At 43.3% G+C, this 20,621-nt stretch overlaps 14 non-coding genes across 14 annotated transcripts; all 14 read right to left on the reverse strand.

Annotated features, from left to right (window-relative positions):
* Window positions 1-2,713: 2,713 nt before the first annotated feature.
* Window positions 2,714-2,826, reverse strand: trnal-caa (transfer RNA leucine (anticodon CAA)). The gene is made up of 2 exons: window positions 2,789-2,826; window positions 2,714-2,759 (listed from the first exon to the last, which is right to left on the reverse strand). It is a non-coding gene; the product is annotated as a tRNA-Leu (tRNA).
* Window positions 2,827-5,065: 2,239 nt separating this feature from the next.
* Window positions 5,066-5,178, reverse strand: trnal-uaa (transfer RNA leucine (anticodon UAA)). The gene is made up of 2 exons: window positions 5,141-5,178; window positions 5,066-5,111 (listed from the first exon to the last, which is right to left on the reverse strand). It is a non-coding gene; the product is annotated as a tRNA-Leu (tRNA).
* A 671-nt stretch (window positions 5,179-5,849) lies between these two features.
* On the reverse strand, window positions 5,850-5,962 carry trnal-uaa (transfer RNA leucine (anticodon UAA)). The gene is made up of 2 exons: window positions 5,925-5,962; window positions 5,850-5,895 (listed from the first exon to the last, which is right to left on the reverse strand). It is a non-coding gene; the product is annotated as a tRNA-Leu (tRNA).
* A 1,456-nt stretch (window positions 5,963-7,418) lies between these two features.
* On the reverse strand, window positions 7,419-7,530 carry trnal-caa (transfer RNA leucine (anticodon CAA)). The gene is made up of 2 exons: window positions 7,493-7,530; window positions 7,419-7,464 (listed from the first exon to the last, which is right to left on the reverse strand). It is a non-coding gene; the product is annotated as a tRNA-Leu (tRNA).
* Window positions 7,531-8,201: 671 nt separating this feature from the next.
* trnal-uaa (transfer RNA leucine (anticodon UAA)) lies at window positions 8,202-8,314 on the reverse strand. The gene is made up of 2 exons: window positions 8,277-8,314; window positions 8,202-8,247 (listed from the first exon to the last, which is right to left on the reverse strand). It is a non-coding gene; the product is annotated as a tRNA-Leu (tRNA).
* A 672-nt stretch (window positions 8,315-8,986) lies between these two features.
* Window positions 8,987-9,098, reverse strand: trnal-caa (transfer RNA leucine (anticodon CAA)). Its single transcript has 2 exons — window positions 9,061-9,098; window positions 8,987-9,032 (listed from the first exon to the last, which is right to left on the reverse strand). It is a non-coding gene; the product is annotated as a tRNA-Leu (tRNA).
* Window positions 9,099-9,769: 671 nt separating this feature from the next.
* On the reverse strand, window positions 9,770-9,882 carry trnal-caa (transfer RNA leucine (anticodon CAA)). The gene is made up of 2 exons: window positions 9,845-9,882; window positions 9,770-9,815 (listed from the first exon to the last, which is right to left on the reverse strand). It is a non-coding gene; the product is annotated as a tRNA-Leu (tRNA).
* Window positions 9,883-12,121: 2,239 nt separating this feature from the next.
* trnal-uaa (transfer RNA leucine (anticodon UAA)) lies at window positions 12,122-12,234 on the reverse strand. Its single transcript has 2 exons — window positions 12,197-12,234; window positions 12,122-12,167 (listed from the first exon to the last, which is right to left on the reverse strand). It is a non-coding gene; the product is annotated as a tRNA-Leu (tRNA).
* A 671-nt stretch (window positions 12,235-12,905) lies between these two features.
* Window positions 12,906-13,018, reverse strand: trnal-uaa (transfer RNA leucine (anticodon UAA)). Its single transcript has 2 exons — window positions 12,981-13,018; window positions 12,906-12,951 (listed from the first exon to the last, which is right to left on the reverse strand). It is a non-coding gene; the product is annotated as a tRNA-Leu (tRNA).
* Window positions 13,019-14,474: 1,456 nt separating this feature from the next.
* Window positions 14,475-14,586, reverse strand: trnal-caa (transfer RNA leucine (anticodon CAA)). The gene is made up of 2 exons: window positions 14,549-14,586; window positions 14,475-14,520 (listed from the first exon to the last, which is right to left on the reverse strand). It is a non-coding gene; the product is annotated as a tRNA-Leu (tRNA).
* A 671-nt stretch (window positions 14,587-15,257) lies between these two features.
* trnal-uaa (transfer RNA leucine (anticodon UAA)) lies at window positions 15,258-15,370 on the reverse strand. Its single transcript has 2 exons — window positions 15,333-15,370; window positions 15,258-15,303 (listed from the first exon to the last, which is right to left on the reverse strand). It is a non-coding gene; the product is annotated as a tRNA-Leu (tRNA).
* A 1,456-nt stretch (window positions 15,371-16,826) lies between these two features.
* On the reverse strand, window positions 16,827-16,938 carry trnal-caa (transfer RNA leucine (anticodon CAA)). Its single transcript has 2 exons — window positions 16,901-16,938; window positions 16,827-16,872 (listed from the first exon to the last, which is right to left on the reverse strand). It is a non-coding gene; the product is annotated as a tRNA-Leu (tRNA).
* Window positions 16,939-17,609: 671 nt separating this feature from the next.
* Window positions 17,610-17,722, reverse strand: trnal-uaa (transfer RNA leucine (anticodon UAA)). The gene is made up of 2 exons: window positions 17,685-17,722; window positions 17,610-17,655 (listed from the first exon to the last, which is right to left on the reverse strand). It is a non-coding gene; the product is annotated as a tRNA-Leu (tRNA).
* Window positions 17,723-19,963: 2,241 nt separating this feature from the next.
* On the reverse strand, window positions 19,964-20,076 carry trnal-caa (transfer RNA leucine (anticodon CAA)). The gene is made up of 2 exons: window positions 20,039-20,076; window positions 19,964-20,009 (listed from the first exon to the last, which is right to left on the reverse strand). It is a non-coding gene; the product is annotated as a tRNA-Leu (tRNA).
* Window positions 20,077-20,621: the final 545 nt, after the last annotated feature.

Genomic DNA, 20,621 nt, shown 5'->3' on the forward strand with positions numbered 1-20,621 from the left:
GAAGAAACTGTCGCACAGCCAACACAGTACCCAAAACATCACATGAAAGAACTTGTTCGGAGTGGGATTTGAACCCACGGGTCCATTCAAAGACCAGAAGGCCTAATTCCTCAGAGAAAAGAGTACGTCTTGAGTCTGGCGACTTAGACCACTCGGGAAACCTGGCAGTCAATGGGAGTTGGTCTTTATTGTTGGTTGAATATACAAATTATACTTCGGCAAACTGCCAAATAGATGTATCTTCTATATTTTGTCTTTTTTTCTATGGTCCACAGTGCGACTCAAACCTTCCACTGAGTTGTCCCCAAAAAGCCATCCCAACAGCCAAGATGATCCCCTGAAATTCAAACTAAAGTATTTGTCAGGAGTGGGACTTGAACCCACGCCTCCATCTAGAGACCAGAAGCCCCAATTTAATATTGGAAGATTAACACCTTAAGTCTGGCGCCTTAGACCGCTCCGCCATCCTGACAAGGTGTTGATTATGCTCTTCACATGTGGGTGGTTTAAAAATGGACCACGGAGTATTGAAGGACTTGCACTTTATATAAATTATCCTCGTGACAGTCGTCCAATCTTGAGCCCAGAAGCCCCAATTCACCATGGAAAGAATTACACCTTGTGACTGGGGCCTGAGCCAACTCAACCGTCCTGACAGTTTTTGGTTTAATGTCTTAACTGTTTGTTGGATTGAAAGCTAAAAGACGGCGCAATGCCAAACACTCGAATTTTATATATTTTGTACTTGTTATTATGGTACACAAACATGGAACTGATCAATATTGAAGAAACTGTCGCACAGCCAACACAGTACCCAAAACATCACATGAAAGAACTTGTCCGGAGTGGGATTTGAACCCACGGGTCCATTCAAAGACCAGAAGGCCTAACCGCTCAGAGGAAGGGGATCGTCCTAAGTCCAGCGACTTAGACCACTCGACCATCCTGCCACTCAATTTGGGATGGTCTTCATTGTTGGTTGAATATACAAATTATACTACGGCAAACTGCCAAATTGATGTATCTTCTATATTTTGTCTTTTTTTTCTATGGTCCACAGTGCGACTCAAACCTTCCACTGAGTTGTCCCCAAAAAGCCATCCCAACAGCCAAGATGATCCCCTTAAATTCAAACAAAAGTATTTGTCAGGAGTGGGACATGAACCCACGCCTCCATTTGGAGACCAGAAGACCCTATTTACCATTGCAAGATTACACCTTGAGTCTGGCGCCTTAGACCGCTCGGCCATCCTGACAAGATGTTCATGATCCTCTTTACATGTGGGTGGTTTAAAAATGTACCACGGAGTACTGAAGGACTTGCATTTTGTATAAATTATCCTCGTGACGACAGACCAATCTTGAGCCCAGAAGCCCATATTCACCATGGAAAGAATTACACCTTGTGACTGGGGCCTGAGCCAACTCAGCCGTCCTGACGGTTTTTGGTTAAATGTCTTAACTGTTTGTTGGATTGAAACCTAAAAGGGGGTGCAATGCCAAGCACTTTCTTTCAAATATATTTTGTCCTTGTTACTGTGGTACACAAACGTGGAACTGATCAATCTTGAAGAAACTGTCACACAGCCAACTCAATTCCCAAAACATCAAATGAGCGAACTTGTCCGGAGTGGGATTTGAACCCATGGTTCCATTCGGAGACCAGAAGGCCGAATTCCTCAGAAAAAGGGATGCGTACTAAGTCTGCCACCTTAGACCACACGACCAGGCTTACATTCAATTTGGGATGGTCTTCATTGTGGGTTGAATATACAAATTATCCTACGACAAACTGCCAAATAGATGCATCTTCTATATTTTTTCATTTTTTTCTATGGTCCACAGTGCGACTCAAACCTTCCACTGAGTTGTCCCCAAAAAACCTTCCAAACAGCCAAGATGATCCCCTTAAATTCAAACAAAAGAATTTGTCAGGAGTGGGATTTGAACCCACGCCTCCATCCGGAGACCAGAAGCCCCAATTTACTATTGGAAGATGAATGCCTTGAGTCTGGCGCCTCAGACCGCTCGGCCATCCTGACAAGGTGTTGATTGTCCTCTTCACATGTGGGTGGTTTAAAAATGTACCACGGAGTATTGAAGGACTTGCACTTTATATAAATTATCCTCGTGATAGTCGTCCAATCTTGAGCCCAGAAGCCCCAATTCACCATGGAAAGAATTACACCTTGTGACTGGGGCCTGAGCCAACTCAACCGTCCTGACAGTTTTTGGTTTAATGTCTTAACTGTTTGTTGGATTGAAAGCTAAAAGACGGCGCAATGCCAAGCACTTGAATTTTATATATTTTGTACTTGTTATGATGGTACACAAACATGGAACTGATCAATATTGAAGAAACTGTCGCACAGCCAACACAGTACCCAAAACATCACATGAAAGAACTTGTTCGGAGTGGGATTTGAGCCCACGGGTCCATTCAAAGACCAGAAGGCCAAATTCCTCAGAGAAAAGAGTACGTCTTGAGTCTGGCGACTTAGACCACTCGGGAAACCTGGCAGTCAATGGGAGTTGGTCTTTATTGTTGGTTGAATATACAAATTATACTTCGGCAAACTGCCAAATAGATGTATCTTCTATATTTTGTCTTTTTTTCTATGGTCCACAGTGCGACTCAAACCTTCCACTGAGTTGTCCCCAAAAAGCCATCCCAACAGCCAAGATGATCCCCTGAAATTCAAACTAAAGTATTTGTCAGGAGTGGGATTTGAACCCACGCCTCCATCCGGAGACCAGAAGTCCCAATTTAATATAGGAAGATTAACACCTTGAGTCTGGCGCCTTAGACCGCTCGGCCATCCTGACAAGGTGTTGACTATCCTCTTCACATGTGGGTGGTTTAAAAATGTACCACGGAGTATTGAAGGACTTGCACTTTATATAAATTATCCTCGTGATAGTCGTCCAATCTTGAGCCCAGAAGCCCCAATTCACCATGGAAAGAATTACACCTTGTGACTGGGGCCTGAGCCAACTCAACCGTCCTGACAGTTTTTGGTTTAATGTCTTAACTGTTTGTTGGATTGAAAGCTAAAAGACGGCGCAATGCCAAACACTCGAATTTTATATATTTAGTACTTGTTATTCTGGTACACAAACATGGAACTGATCAATATTGAAGAAACTGTCGCACAGCCAACACAGTACCCAAAACATCACATGAAAGAACTTGTCCGGAGTGGGATTTGAACCCACGGGTCCATTCAAAGACCAGAAGGCCTAACCGCTCAGAGGAAGGGGATCGTCCTAAGTCCAGTGACTTAGACCACTCGACCATCCTGCCACTCAATTTGGGATGGTCTTCTTTGTTGGTTGAATATACAAATTATACTACGGCAAACTGCCAAATTGATGTATCTTCTATATTTTGTCTTTTTTTTCTATGGTCAACAGTGCGACTCAAACCTTCCACTGAGTTGTCCCCAAAAAGCCATCCCAACAGCCAAGATGATCCCCTTAAATTCAAACAATAGTATTTGTCAGGAGTGGGACTTGAACCCACACCTCCATTTGGAGACCAGAAGCCTCCATTTACCATTGGAAGATTACACCTTGAGTCTGGCGCCTTAGACCGCTCGGCCATCCTGACAAGATGTTGATGAGCCTCGTTACATGTGGGTGGTTTAAAAATGTACCACAGAGTACTGAAGGACTTGCATTTTGTATAAATTATCCTTGTGACGATAGACCAATCTTGAGCCCAGAAGCCCCAATTCACCATGGAAAGAATTACACCTTGTGACTGGGGCCTGAGCCAACTCAGCCGTCCTGACGGTTTTTGGTTTAATGTCTTAACTGTTTGTTGGATTGAAAGCTAGAAGACGGCGCAATGCCGAGCACTCGAATTTTATATATTTTGTACTTGTTATTATGGTACACAAACATGGAACTGATCAATATTGAAGAAACTGTCGCACAGCCAACACAGTACCCAAAACATCACATGAAAGAACTTGTTCGGAGTGGGATTTGAACCCACGGGTCCATTCAAAGACCAGAAGGCCTAATTCCTCAGAGAAAAGAGTACGTCTTGAGTCTGGCGACTTAGACCACTCGGGAAACCTGGCAGTCAATGGGAGTTGGTCTTTATTGTTGGTTGAATATACAAATTATACTTCGGCAAACTGCCAAATAGATGTATCTTCTATATTATGTCTTTTTTTCTATGGTCCACAGTGCGACTCAAACCTTCCACTGAGTTGTCCCCAAAAAGCCATCCCAACAGCCAAGATGATCCCCTGAAATTCAAACTAAAGTATTTGTCAGGAGTGGGACTTGAACCCACGCCTCCATCTAGAGACCAGAAGCCCCAATTTAATATTGGAAGATTAACACCTTAAGTCTGGCGCCTTAGACCGCTCCGCCATCCTGACAAGGTGTTGATTATGCTCTTCACATGTGGGTGGTTTAAAAATGGACCACGGAGTATTGAAGGACTTGCACTTTATATAAATTATCCTCGTGACAGTCGTCCAATCTTGAGCCCAGAAGCCCCAATTCACCATGGAAAGAATTACACCTTGTGACTGGGGCCTGAGCCAACTCAACCGTCCTGACAGTTTTTGGTTTAATGTCTTAACTGTTTGTTGGATTGAAAGCTAAAAGACGGCGCAATGCCAAACACTCGAATTTTATATATTTTGTACTTGTTATTATGGTACACAAACATGGAACTGATCAATATTGAAGAAACTGTCGCACAGCCAACACAGTACCCAAAACATCACATGAAAGAACTTGTCCGGAGTGGGATTTGAACCCACGGGTCCATTCAAAGACCAGAAGGCCTAATTCCTCAGAGAAAAGAGTACGTCTTGAGTCTGGCGACTTAGACCACTCGGGAAACCTGGCAGTCAATGGGAGTTGGTCTTTATTGTTGGTTGAATATACAAATTATACTTCGGCAAACTGCCAAATAGATGTATCTTCTATATTTTGTCTTTTTTTCTATGGTCCACAGTGCGACTCAAACCTTCCACTGAGTTGTCCCCAAAAAGCCATCCCAACAGCCAAGATGATCCCCTGAAATTCAAACTAAAGTATTTGTCAGGAGTGGGACTTGAACCCACGCCTCCATCTGGAGACCAGAAGCCCCAATTTAATATTGGAAGATTAACACCTTAAGTCTGGCGCCTTAGACCGCTCGGCCATCCTGACAAGGTGTTGATTATGCTCTTCACATGTGGGTGGTTTACAAATGTACCACGGAGTATTGAAGGACTTGCACTTTATATAAATTATCCTCGTGACAGTCGTCCAATCTTGAGCCCAGAAGCCCCAATTCACCATGGAAAGAATTACACCTTGTGACTGGGGCCTGAGCCAACTCAACCGTCCTGACAGTTTTTGGTTTAATGTCTTAACTGTTTGTTGGATTGAAAGCTAAAAGACGGCGCAATGCCAAACACTCGAATTTGATATATTTTGTACTTGTTATTGTGGTACACAAACATGGAACTGATCAATATTGAAGAAACTGTCGCACAGCCAACACAGTACCCAAAACATCACATGAAAGAACTTGTTCGGAGTGGGATTTGAACCCACGGGTCCATTCAAAGACCAGAAGGCCTAATTCCTCAGAGAAAAGAGTACATCTTGAATCTGGCGACTTAGACCACTCGGGAAACCTGGCAGTCAATGGGAGCTGGTCTTTATTGTTGGTTGAATATACAAATTATACTTCGGCAAACTGCCAAATAGATGTATCTTCTATATTTTGTCTTTTTTTCTATGGTCCACAGTGCGACTCAAACCTTCCACTGAGTTGTCCCCAAAAAGCCATCCCAACAGCCAAGATGATCCCCTGAAATTCAAATTAAAGTATTTGTCAGGAGTGGGACTTGAACCCACGCCTCCATCTGGAGACAAGAAGCCCCAATTTAATGTTGGAAGATTAACACCTTAAGTCTGGCGCCTTAGACCGCTCGGCCATCCTGACAAGGTGTTGATTATGCTCTTCACATGTGGGTGGTTTAAAAATGGACCACGGAGTATTGAAGGACTTGCACTTTATATAAATTATCCTCGTGACAGTCGTCCAATCTTGAGCCCAGAAGCCCCAATTCACCATGGAAAGAATTACACCTTGTGACTGGGGCCTGAGCCAACTCAACCGTCCTGACAGTTTTTGGTTTAATGTCTTAACTGTTTGTTGGATTGAAAGCTAAAAGACGGCGCAATGCCAAACACTCGAATTTTATATATTTTGTACTTGTTATTATGGTACACAAACATGGAACTGATCAATATTGAAGAAACTGTCGCACAGCCAACACAGTACCCAAAACATCACATGAAAGAACTTGTCCGGAGTGGGATTTGAACCCACGGGTCCATTCAAAGACCAGAAGGCCTAATTCCTCAGAGAAAAGAGTACGTCTTGAGTCTGGCGACTTAGACCACTCGGGAAACCTGGCAGTCAATGGGAGTTGGTCTTTATTGTTGGTTGAATATACAAATTATACTTCGGCAAACTGCCAAATAGATGTATCTTCTATATTTTGTCTTTTTTTCTATGGTCCACAGTGCGACTCAAACCTTCCACTGAGTTGTCCCGAAAAAGCCATCCCAACAGCCAAGATGATCCCCTGAAATTCAAACTAAAGTATTTGTCAGGAGTGGGACTTGAACCCACACCTCCATCTGGAGACCAGAAGCCCCAATTTAATATTGGGAGATTAACACCTTAAGTCTGGCGCCTTAGACCGCTTGGCCATCCAGACAAGGTGTTGATTATGCTCTTCACATGTGGGTGGTTTAAAAATGTACCACGGAGTATTGAAGGACTTGCACTGCATATAAATTATCCTCGTGACAGTCGTCCAATCTTGAGCCCAGAAGCCCCAATTAACCATGGAAAGAATTACACCTTGTGACTGGGGCCTGAGCCAACTCAACCGTCCTGACAGTTTTTGGTTTAATGTCTTAACTGTTTGTTGGATTGAAAGCTAAAAGACGGCGCAATGCCAAACACTCGAATTTTATATATTTTGTACTTGTTATTATGGTACACAAACATGGAACTGATCAATATTGAAGAAACTGTCGCACAGCCAACACAGTACCCAAAACATCACATGAAAGAACTTGTCCGGAGTGGGATTTGAAGCCACGGGTCCATTCAAAGACCAGAAGGCCTAACCGCTCAGAGGAAGGGGATCGTCCTAAGTCCAGCGACTTAGACCACTCGACCATCCTGCCACTCAATTTGGGATGGTCTTCATTGTTGGTTGAATATACAAATTATACTACGGCAAACTGCCAAATTGATGTATCTTCTATATTTTGTCTTTTTTTTCTATGGTCCACAGTGCGACTCAAACCTTCCACTGAGTTGTCCCCAAAAAGCCATCCCAACAGCCAAGATGATCCCCTTAAATTCAAACAATAGTATTTGTCAGGAGTGGGACTTGAACCCACGCCTCCATTTGGAGACCAGAAGCCTCCATTTACCATTGGAAGATTACACCTTGAGTCTGGCGCCTTAGACCGCTCGGCCATCCTGACAAGATGTTGATGAGTCTCGTTACATGTGGGTGGTTTAAAAATGTACCACAGAGTACTGAAGGACTTGCATTTTGTATAAATTATCCTTGTGACGATAGACCAATCTTGAGCCCAGAAGCCCCAATTCACCATGGAAAGAATTACACCTTGTGACTGGGGCCTGAGCCAACTCAGCCGTCCTGACAGTTTTTGGTTTAATGTCTTAACTGTTTGTTGGATTGAAAGCTAGAAGACGGCGCAATGCCAAGCACTCGAATTTTATATATTTTGTACTTCTTATTATGGTACACAAACATGGAACTGATCAATATTGAAGAAACTGTCGCACAGCCAACACAGTACCCAAAACATCACATGAAAGAATTTGTTCGGAGTGGGATTTGAACCCACGGGTCCATTCAAAGACCAGAAGGCCTAATTCCTCAGAGAAAAGAGTACGTCTTGAGTCTGGCGACTTAGACCACTCGGGAAACCTGGCAGTCAATGGGAGTTGGTCTTTATTGTTGGTTGAATATACAAATTATACTTCGGCAAACTGCCAAATAGATGTATCTTCTATATTTTGTCTTTTTTTCTATGGTCCACAGTGCTACTCAAACCTTCCACTGAGTTGTCCCCAAAAAGCCATCCCAACAGCCAAGATGATCCCCTGAAATTCAAACTAAAGTATTTGTCGGGAGTGGGACTTGAACCCACGCCTCCATCTGGAGACCAGAAGCCCCAATTTAATATTGGAAGATAAACACCTTAAGTCTGGCGCCTTAGACCGCTCGGCCATCCTGACAAGGTGTTGATTATGCTCTTCACATGTGGGTGGTTTAAAAATGTACCACGGAGTATTGAAGGACTTGCACTTTATATAAATTATCCTCGTGACAGTCGTCCAATCTTGAGCCCAGAAGCCCCAATTAACCATGGAAAGAATTACACCTTGTGACTGGGGCCTGAGCCAACTCAACCGTCCTGACAGTTTTTGGTTTAATGTCTTAACTGTTTGTTGGATTGAAAGCTAAAAGACGGCGCAATGCCAAACACTCGAATTTTATATATTTTGTACTTGTTATTATGGTACACAAACATGGAACTGATCAATATTGAAGAAACTGTCGCACAGCCAACACAGTACCCAAAACATCACATGAAAGAACTTGTCCGGAGTGGGATTTGAACCCACGGGTCCATTCAAAGACCAGAAGGCCTAACCGCTCAGAGGAAGGGGATCGTCCTAAGTCCAGCGACTTAGACCACTCGACCATCCTGCCACTCAATTTGGGATGGTCTTCATTGTTGGTTGAATATACAAATTATACTACGGCAAACTGCCAAATTGATGTATCTTCTATATTTTGTCTTTTTTTTCTATGGTCCACAGTGCGACTCAAACCTTCCACTGAGTTGTCCCCAAAAAGCCATCCCAACAGCCAAGATGATCCCCTTAAATTCAAACAATAGTATTTGTCAGGAGTGGGACTTGAACCCACGCCTCCATTTGGAGACCAGAAGCCTCCATTTACCATTGGAAGATTACACCTTGAGTCTGGCGCCTTAGACCGCTCGGCCATCCTGACAAGATGTTGATGAGCCTCGTTACATGTGGGTGGTTTAAAAATGTACCACAGAGTACTGAAGGACTTGCATTTTGTATAAATTATCCTTGTGACGATAGACCAATCTTGAGCCCAGAAGCCCCAATTCACCATGGAAAGAATTACACCTTGTGACTGGGGCCTGAGCCAACTCAGCCGTCCTGACAGTTTTTGGTTTAATGTCTTAACTGTTTGTTGGATTGAAAGCTAGAAGACGGCGCAATGCCAAGCACTCGAATTTTATATATTTTGTACTTCTTATTATGGTACACAAACATGGAACTGATCAATATTGAAGAAACTGTCGCACAGCCAACACAGTACCCAAAACATCACATGAAAGAATTTGTTCGGAGTGGGATTTGAACCGACGGGTCCATTCAAAGACCAGAAGGCCTAATTCCTCAGAGAAAAGAGTACGTCTTGAGTCTGGCGACTTAGACCACTCGGGAAACCTGGCAGTCAATGGGAGTTGGTCTTTATTGTTGGTTGAATATACAAATTATACTTCGGCAAACTGCCAAATAGATGTATCTTCTATATTTTGTCTTTTTTTCTATGGTCCACAGTGCGACTCAAACCTTCCACTGAGTTGTCCCCAAAAAGCCATCCCAACAGCCAAGATGATCCCCTGAAATTCAAACTAAAGTATTTGTCAGGAGTGGGATTTGAACCCACGCCTCCATCCGGAGACCAGAAGTCCCAATTTAATATAGGAAGATTAACACCTTGAGTCTGGCGCCTTAGACCGCTCGGCCATCCTGACAAGGTGTTGACTATCCTCTTCACATGTGGGTGGTTTAAAAATGTACCACGGAGTATTGAAGGACTTGCACTTTATATAAATTATCCTCGTGATAGTCGTCCAATCTTGAGCCCAGAAGCCCCAATTCACCATGGAAAGAATTACACCTTGTGACTGGGGCCTGAGCCAACTCAACCGTCCTGACAGTTTTTGGTTTAATGTCTTAACTGTTTGTTGGATTGAAAGCTAAAAGACGGCGCAATGCCAAACACTCGAATTTTATATATTTAGTACTTGTTATTCTGGTACACAAACATGGAACTGATCAATATTGAAGAAACTGTCGCACAGCCAACACAGTACCCAAAACATCACATGAAAGAACTTGTCCGGAGTGGGATTTGAACCCACGGGTCCATTCAAAGACCAGAAGGCCTAACCGCTCAGAGGAAGGGGATCGTCCTAAGTCCAGTGACTTAGACCACTCGACCATCCTGCCACTCAATTTGGGATGGTCTTCATTGTTGGTTGAATATACAAATTATACTACGGCAAACTGCCAAATTGATGTATCTTCTATATTTTGTCTTTTTTTTCTATGGTCAACAGTGCGACTCAAACCTTCCACTGAGTTGTCCCCAAAAAGCCATCCCAACAGCCAAGATGATCCCCTTAAATTCAAACAATAGTATTTGTCAGGAGTGGGACTTGAACCCACACCTCCATTTGGAGACCAGAAGCCTCCATTTACCATTGGAAGATTACACCTTGAGTCTGGCGCCTTAGACCGCTCGGCCATCCTGACAAGATGTTGATGAGCCTCGTTACATGTGGGTGGTTTAAAAATGTACCACAGAGTACTGAAGGACTTGCATTTTGTATAAATTATCCTTGTGACGATAGACCAATCTTGAGCCCAGAAGCCCCAATTCACCATGGAAAGAATTACACCTTGTGACTGGGGCCTGAGCCAACTCAGCCGTCCTGACGGTTTTTGGTTTAATGTCTTAACTGTTTGTTGGATTGAAAGCTAGAAGACGGCGCAATGCCGAGCACTCGAATTTTATATATTTTGTACTTGTTATTATGGTACACAAACATGGAACTGATCAATATTGAAGAAACTGTCGCACAGCCAACACAGTACCCAAAACATCACATGAAAGAACTTGTTCGGAGTGGGATTTGAACCCACGGGTCCATTCAAAGACCAGAAGGCCTAATTCCTCAGAGAAAAGAGTACGTCTTGAGTCTGGCGACTTAGACCACTCGGGAAACCTGGCAGTCAATGGGAGTTGGTCTTTATTGTTGGTTGAATATACAAATTATACTTCGGCAAACTGCCAAATAGATGTATCTTCTATATTATGTCTTTTTTTCTATGGTCCACAGTGCGACTCAAACCTTCCACTGAGTTGTCCCCAAAAAGCCATCCCAACAGCCAAGATGATCCCCTGAAATTCAAACTAAAGTATTTGTCAGGAGTGGGACTTGAACCCACGCCTCCATCTAGAGACCAGAAGCCCCAATTTAATATTGGAAGATTAACACCTTAAGTCTGGCGCCTTAGACCGCTCCGCCATCCTGACAAGGTGTTGATTATGCTCTTCACATGTGGGTGGTTTAAAAATGGACCACGGAGTATTGAAGGACTTGCACTTTATATAAATTATCCTCGTGACAGTCGTCCAATCTTGAGCCCAGAAGCCCCAATTCACCATGGAAAGAATTACACCTTGTGACTGGGGCCTGAGCCAACTCAGCCGTCCTGACAGTTTTTGGTTTAATGTCTTAACTGTTTGTTGGATTGAAAGCTAAAAGACGGCGCAATGCCAAACACTCGAATTTTATATATTTTGTACTTGTTATTATGGTACACAAACATGGAACTGATCAATATTGAAGAAACTGTCGCACAGCCAACACAGTACCCAAAACATCACATGAAAGAACTTGTCCGGAGTGGGATTTGAACCCACGGGTCCATTCAAAGACCAGAAGGCCTAATTCCTCAGAGAAAAGAGTACGTCTTGAGTCTGGCGACTTAGACCACTCGGGAAACCTGGCAGTCAATGGGAGTTGGTCTTTATTGTTGGTTGAATATACAAATTATACTTCGGCAAACTGCCAAATAGATGTATCTTCTATATTTTGTCTTTTTTTCTATGGTCCACAGTGCGACTCAAACCTTCCACTGAGTTGTCCCCAAAAAGCCATCCCAACAGCCAAGATGATCCCCTGAAATTCAAACTAAAGTATTTGTCAGGAGTGGGACTTGAACCCACGCCTCCATCTGGAGACCAGAAGCCCCAATTTAATATTGGAAGATTAACACCTTAAGTCTGGCGCCTTAGACCGCTCGGCCATCCTGACAAGGTGTTGATTATGCTCTTCACATGTGGGTGGTTTACAAATGTACCACGGAGTATTGAAGGACTTGCACTTTATATAAATTATCCTCGTGACAGTCGTCCAATCTTGAGCCCAGAAGCCCCAATTCACCATGGAAAGAATTACACCTTGTGACTGGGGCCTGAGCCAACTCAACCGTCCTGACAGTTTTTGGTTTAATGTCTTAACTGTTTGTTGGATTGAAAGCTAAAAGACGGCGCAATGCCAAACACTCGAATTTGATATATTTTGTACTTGTTATTGTGGTACACAAACATGGAACTGATCAATATTGAAGAAACTGTCGCACAGCCAACACAGTACCCAAAACATCACATGAAAGAACTTGTTCGGAGTGGGATTTGAACCCACGGGTCCATTCAAAGACCAGAAGGCCTAATTCCTCAGAGAAAAGAGTACGTCTTGAGTCTGGCGACTTAGACCACTCGGGAAACCTGGCAGTCAATGGGAGTTGGTCTTTATTGTTGGTTGAATATACAAATTATACTTCGGCAAACTGCCAAATAGATGTATCTTCTATATTTTGTCTTTTTTTCTATGGTCCACAGTGCGACTCAAACCTTCCACTGAGTTGTCCCCAAAAAGCCATCTCAACAGCCAAGATGATCCCCTGAAATTCAAACTAAAGTATTTGTCAGGAGTGGGACTCGAACCCACGCCTCCATCTGGAGACCAGAAGCCCCAATTTAATGTTGGAAGATTAACACCTTAAGTCTGGCGCCTTAGACCGCTCGGCCATCCTGACAAGGTGTTGATTATGCTCTTCACATGTGGGTGGTTTAAAAATGGACCACGGAGTATTGAAGGACTTGCACTTTATATAAATTATCCTCGTGACAGTCGTCCAATCTTGAGCCCAGAAGCCCCAATTCACCATGGAAAGAATTACACCTTGTGACTGGGGCCTGAGCCAACTCAACCGTCCTGACAATTTTTGGTTTAATGTCTTAACTGTTTGTTGGATTGAAAGCTAAAAGACGGCGCAATGCCAAACACTCGAATTTTATATATTTTGTACTTGTTATTATGGTACACAAACATGGAACTGATCAATATTGAAGAAACTGTCGCACAGCCAACACAGTACCCAAAACATCACATGAAAGAACTTGTCCGGAGTGGGATTTGAACCCACGGGTCCATTCAAAGACCAGAAGGCCTAATTCCTCAGAGAAAAGAGTACGTCTTGAGTCTGGCGACTTAGACCACTCGGGAAACCTGGCAGTCAATGGGAGTTGGTCTTTATTGTTGGTTGAATATACAAATTATACTTCGGCAAACTGCCAAATAGATGTATCTTCTATATTTTGTCTTTTTTTCTATGGTCCACAGTGCGACTCAAACCTTCCACTGAGTTGTCCCGAAAAAGCCATCCCAACAGCCAAGATGATCCCCTGAAATTCAAACTAAAGTATTTGTCAGGAGTGGGACTTGAACCCACACCTCCATCTGGAGACCAGAAGCCCCAATTTAATATTGGAAGATTAACACCTTAAGTCTGGCGCCTTAGACCGCTTGGCCATCCAGACAAGGTGTTGACTATGCTCTTCACATGTGGGTGGTTTAAAAATGTACCACGGAGTATTGAAGGACTTGCACTGCATATAAATTATCCTCGTGACAGTCGTCCAATCTTGAGCCCAGAAGCCCCAATTAACCATGGAAAGAATTACACCTTGTGACTGGGGCCTGAGCCAACTCAACCGTCCTGACAGTTTTTGGTTTAATGTCTTAACTGTTTGTTGGATTGAAAGCTAAAAGACGGCGCAATGCCAAACACTCGAATTTTATATATTTTGTACTTGTTATTATGGTACACAAACATGGAACTGATCAATATTGAAGAAACTGTCGCACAGCCAACACAGTACCCAAAACATCACATGAAAGAACTTGTCCGGAGTGGGATTTGAACCCACGGGTCCATTCAAAGACCAGAAGGCCTAACCGCTCAGAGGAAGGGGATCGTCCTAAGTCCAGCGACTTAGACCACTCGACCATCCTGCCACTCAATTTGGGATGGTCTTCATTGTTGGTTGAATATACAAATTATACTACGGCAAACTGCCAAATTGATGTATCTTCTATATTTTGTCTTTTTTTTCTATGGTCCACAGTGCGACTCAAACCTTCCACTGAGTTGTCCCCAAAAAGCCATCCCAACAGCCAAGATGATCCCCTTAAATTCAAACAATAGTATTTGTCAGGAGTGGGACTTGAACCCACGCCTCCATTTGGAGACCAGAAGCCTCCATTTACCATTGGAAGATTACACCTTGAGTCTGGCGCCTTAGACCGCTCGGCCATCCTGACAAGATGTTGATGAGCCTCGTTACATGTGGGTGGTTTAAAAATGTACCACAGAGTACTGAAGGACTTGCATTTTGTATAAATTATCCTTGTGACGATAGACCAATCTTGAGCCCAGAAGCCCCAATTCACCATGGAAAGAATTACACCTTGTGACTGGGGCCTGAGCCAACTCAGCCGTCCTGACAGTTTTTGGTTTAATGTCTTAACTGTTTGTTGGATTGAAAGCTAGAAGACGGCGCAATGCCAAGCACTCGAATTTTATATATTTTGTACTTCTTATTATGGTACACAAACATGGAACTGATCAATATTGAAGAAACTGTCGCACAGCCAACACAGTACCCAAAACATCACATGAAAGAATTTGTTCGGAGTGGGATTTGAACCGACGGGTCCATTCAAAGACCAGAAGGCCTAATTCCTCAGAGAAAAGAGTACGTCTTGAGTCTGGCGACTTAGACCACTCGGGAAACCTGGCAGTCAATGGGAGTTGGTCTTTATTGTTGGTTGAATATACAAATTATACTTCGGCAAACTGCCAAATAGATGTATCTTCTATATTTTGTCTTTTTTTCTATGGTCCACAGTGCTACTCAAACCTTCCACTGAGTTGTCCCCAAAAAGCCATCCCAACAGCCAAGATGATCCCCTGAAATTCAAACTAAAGTATTTGTCGGGAGTGGGACTTGAACCCACGCCTCCATCTGGAGACCAGAAGCCCCAATTTAATATTGGAAGATAAACACCTTAAGTCTGGCGCCTTAGACCGCTCGGCCATCCTGACAAGGTGTTGATTATGCTCTTCACATGTGGGTGGTTTAAAAATGTACCACGGAGTATTGAAGGACTTGCACTTTATATAAATTATCCTCGTGACAGTCGTCCAATCTTGAGCCCAGAAGCCCCAATTCACCATGGAAAGAATTACACCTTGTGACTGGGGCCTGAGCCAACTCAACCGTCCTGTCAGTTTTTGGTTTAATGTCTTAACTGTTTGTTGGATTGAAAGCTAAAAGACGGCGCAATGCCAAACACTCGAATTTTATATATTTTGTACTTGTTATTATGGTACACAAACATGGAACTGATCAATATTGAAGAAACTGTCGCACAGCCAACACAGTACCCAAAACATCACATGAAAGAACTTGTCCGGAGTGGGATTTGAACCCACGGGTCCATTCAAAGACCAGAAGGCCTAATTCCTCAGAGAAAAGAGTACGTCTTGAGTCTGGCGACTTAGACCACTCGGGAAACCTGGCAGTCAATGGGAGTTGGTCTTTATTGTTGGTTGAATATACAAATTATACTTCGGCAAACTGCCAAATAGATGTATCTTCTATATTTTGTCTTTTTTTCTATGGTCCACAGTGCGACTCAAACCTTCCACTGAGTTGTCCCGAAAAAGCCATCCCAACAGCCAAGATGATCCCCTGAAATTCAAACTAAAGTATTTGTCAGGAGTGGGACTTGAACCCACACCTCCATCTGGAGACCAGAAGCCCCAATTTAATATTGGAAGATTAACACCTTAAGTCTGGCGCCTTAGACCGCTTGGCCATCCAGACAAGGTGTTGACTATGCTCTTCACATGTGGGTGGTTTAAAAATGTACCACGGAGTATTGAAGGACTTGCACTGCATATAAATTATCCTCGTGACAGTCGTCCAATCTTGAGCCCAGAAGCCCCAATTAACCATGGAAAGAATTACACCTTGTGACTGGGGCCTGAGCCAACTCAACCGTCCTGACAGTTTTTGGTTTAATGTCTTAACTGTTTGTTGGATTGAAAGCTAAAAGACGGCGCAATGCCAAACACTCGAATTTTATATATTTTGTACTTGTTATTATGGTACACAAACATGGAACTGATCAATATTGAAGAAACTGTCGCACAGCCAACACAGTACCCAAAACATCACATGAAAGAACTTGTCCGGAGTGGGATTTGAACCCACGGGTCCATTCAAAGACCAGAAGGCCTAACCGCTCAGAGGAAGGGGATCGTCCTAAGTCCAGCGACTTAGACCACTCGACCATCCTGCCACTCAATTTGGGATGGTCTTCATTGTTGGTTGAATATACAAATTATACTACGGCAAACTGCCAAATTGATGTATCTTCTATATTTTGTCTTTTTTTTCTATGGTCCACAGTGCGACTCAAACCTTCCACTGAGTTGTCCCCAAAAAGCCATCCCAACAGCCAAGATGATCCCCTTAAATTCAAACAATAGTATTTGTCAGGAGTGGGACTTGAACCCACGCCTCCATTTGGAGACCAGAAGCCTCCATTTACCATTGGAAGATTACACCTTGAGTCTGGCGCCTTAGACCGCTCGGCCATCCTGACAAGATGTTGATGAGCCTCGTTACATGTGGGTGGTTTAAAAATGTACCACAGAGTACTGAAGGACTTGCATTTTGTATAAATTATCCTTGTGACGATAGACCAATCTTGAGCCCAGAAGCCCCAATTCACCATGGAAAGAATTACACCTTGTGACTGGGGCCTGAGCCAACTCAGCCGTCCTGACAGTTTTTGGTTTAATGTCTTAACTGTTTGTTGGATTGAAAGCTAGAAGACGGCGCAATGCCAAGCACTCGAATTTTATATATTTTGTACTTCTTATTATGGTACACAAACATGGAACTGATCAATATTGAAGAAACTGTCGCACAGCCAACACAGTACCCAAAACATCACATGAAAGAATTTGTTCGGAGTGGGATTTGAACCGACGGGTCCATTCAAAGACCAGAAGGCCTAATTCCTCAGAGAAAAGAGTACGTCTTGAGTCTGGCGACTTAGACCACTCGGGAAACCTGGCAGTCAATGGGAGTTGGTCTTTATTGTTGGTTGAATATACAAATTATACTTCGGCAAACTGCCAAATAGATGTATCTTCTATATTTTGTCTTTTTTTCTATGGTCCACAGTGCTACTCAAACCTTCCACTGAGTTGTCCCCAAAAAGCCATCCCAACAGCCAAGATGATCCCCTGAAATTCAAACTAAAGTATTTGTCGGGAGTGGGACTTGAACCCACGCCTCCATCTGGAGACCAGAAGCCCCAATTTAATATTGGAAGATAAACACCTTAAGTCTGGCGCCTTAGACCGCTCGGCCATCCTGACAAGGTGTTGATTATGCTCTTCACATGTGGGTGGTTTAAAAATGTACCACGGAGTATTGAAGGACTTGCACTTTATATAAATTATCCTCGTGACAGTCGTCCAATCTTGAGCCCAGAAGCCCCAATTCACCATGGAAAGAATTACACCTTGTGACTGGGGCCTGAGCCAACTCAACCGTCCTGTCAGTTTTTGGTTTAATGTCTTAACTGTTTGTTGGATTGAAAGCTAAAAGACGGCGCAATGCCAAACACTCGAATTTTATATATTTTGTACTTGTTATTATGGTACACAAACATGGAACTGATCAATATTGAAGAAACTGTCGCACAGCCAACACAGTACCCAAAACATCACATGAAAGAACTTGTCCGGAGTGGGATTTGAACCCACGGGTCCATTCAAAGACCAGAAGGCCTAACCGCTCAGAGGAAGGGGATCGTCCTAAGTCCAGCGACTTAGACCACTCGACCATCCTGCCACTCAATTTGGGATGGTCTTCATTGTTGGTTGAATATACAAATTATACTACGGCAAACTGCCAAATTGATGTATCTTCTATATTTTGTCTTTTTTTTCTATGGTCCACAGTGCGACTCAAACCTTCCACTGAGTTGTCCCCAAAAAGCCATCCCAACAGCCAAGATGATCCCCTTAAATTCAAACAAAAGTATTTGTCAGGAGTGGGACATGAACCCACGCCTCCATTTGGAGACCAGAAGACCCTATTTACCATTGCAAGATTACACCTTGAGTCTGGCGCCTTAGACCGCTCGGCCATCCTGACAAGATGATCATGATCCTCTTTACATGTGGGTGGTTTAAAAATGTACCACGGAGTACTGAAGGACTTGCATTTTGTATAAATTATCCTCGTGACGACAGACCAATCTTGAGCCCAGAAGCCCATATTCACCATGGAAAGAATTACACCTTGTGACTGGGGCCTGAGCCAACTCAGCCGTCCTGACGGTTTTTGGTTAAATGTCTTAACTGTTTGTTGGATTGAAACCTAAAAGGGGGTGCAATGCCAAGCACTTTCTTTCAAATATATTTTGTCCTTGTTACTGTGGTACACAAACGTGGAACTGATCAATCTTGAAGAAACTGTCACACAGCCAACTCAATTCCCAAAACATCAAATGAGCGAACTTGTCCGGAGTGGGATTTGAACCCATGGTTCCATTCGGAGACCAGAAGGCCGAATTCCTCAGAAAAAGGGATGCGTACTAAGTCTGCCACCTTAGACCACACGACCAGGCTTACATTCAATTTGGGATGGTCTTCATTGTGGGTTGAATATACAAATTATCCTACGACAAACTGCCAAATAGATGCATCTTCTATATTTTTTCATTTTTTTCTATGGTCCACAGTGCGACTCAAACCTTCCACTGAGTTGTCCCCAAAAAACCTTCCAAACAGCCAAGATGATCCCCTTAAATTCAAACAAAAGAATTTGTCAGGAGTGGGATTTGAACCCACGCCTCCATCCGGAGACCAGAAGCCCCAATTTACTATTGGAAGATGAACGCCTTGAGTCTGGCGCCTCAGACCGCTCGGCCATCCTGACAAGGTGTTGATTGTCCTCTTCACATGTGGGTGGTTTAAAAATGTACCACGGAGTATTGAAGGATTTGCACTTTATATAAATTATCCTCGTGACAGTCGTCCAATCTTGAGCCCAGAAGCCCAAATTCACCATGGAAAGAATTACACCTTGTGACTGGGGCCTGAGCCAACTCAACCGTCCTGACAGTTTTTGGTTTAATGTCTTAACTGTTTGTTGGATTGAAAGCTAAAAGACGGCGCAATGCCAAGCACTTGAATTTTATATATTTTGTACTTGTTATGATGGTACACAAACATGGAACTGATCAATATTGAAGAAACTGTCGCACAGCCAACACAGTACCCAAAACATCACATGAAAGAACTTGTTCGGAGTGGGATTTGAGCCCACGGGTCCATTCAAAGACCAGAAGGCCAAATTCCTCAGAGAAAAGAGTACGTCTTGAGTCTGGCGACTTAGACCACTCGGGAAACCTGGCAGTCAATGGGAGTTGGTCTTTATTGTTGGTTGAATATACAAATTATACTTCGGCAAACTGCCAAATAGATGTATCTTCTATATTTTGTCTTTTTTTCTATGGTCCACAGTGCGACTCAAACCTTCCACTGAGTTGTCCCCAAAAAGCCATCCCAACAGCCAAGATGATCCCCTGAAATTCAAACTAAAGTATTTGTCAGGAGTGGGATTTGAACCCACGCCTCCATCCGGAGACCAGAAGTCCCAATTTAATATAGGAAGATTAACACCTTGAGTCTGGCGCCTTAGACCGCTCGGCCATCCTGACAAGGTGTTGACTATCCTCTTCACATGTGGGTGGTTTAAAAATGTACCACGGAGTATTGAAGGACTTGCACTTTATATAAATTATCCTCGTGATAGTCGTCCAATCTTGAGCCCAGAAGCCCCAATTCACCATGGAAAGAATTACACCTTGTGACTGGGGCCTGAGCCAACTCAACCGTCCTGACAGTTTTTGGTTTAATGTCTTAACTGTTTGTTGGATTGAAAGCTAAAAGACGGCGCAATGCCAAACACTCGAATTTTATATATTTAGTACTTGTTATTCTGGTACACAAACATGGAACTGATCAATATTGAAGAAACTGTCGCACAGCCAACACAGTACCCAAAACATCACATGAAAGAACTTGTCCGGAGTGGGATTTGAACCCACGGGTCCATTCAAAGACCAGAAGGCCTAACCGCTCAGAGGAAGGGGATCGTCCTAAGTCCAGCGACTTAGACCACTCGACCATCCTGCCACTCAATTTGGGATGGTCTTCATTGTTGGTTGAATATACAAATTATACTACGGCAAACTGCCAAATT

Source organism: Idiotropiscis lumnitzeri, chromosome 12 (assembly GCF_059441095.1).
Source record: "Idiotropiscis lumnitzeri isolate Australia: NSW breed Sydney's pygmy pipehorse chromosome 12, RoL_Ilum_1.0, whole genome shotgun sequence".
Lineage (NCBI taxonomy): Eukaryota > Metazoa > Chordata > Actinopteri > Syngnathiformes > Syngnathidae > Idiotropiscis > Idiotropiscis lumnitzeri.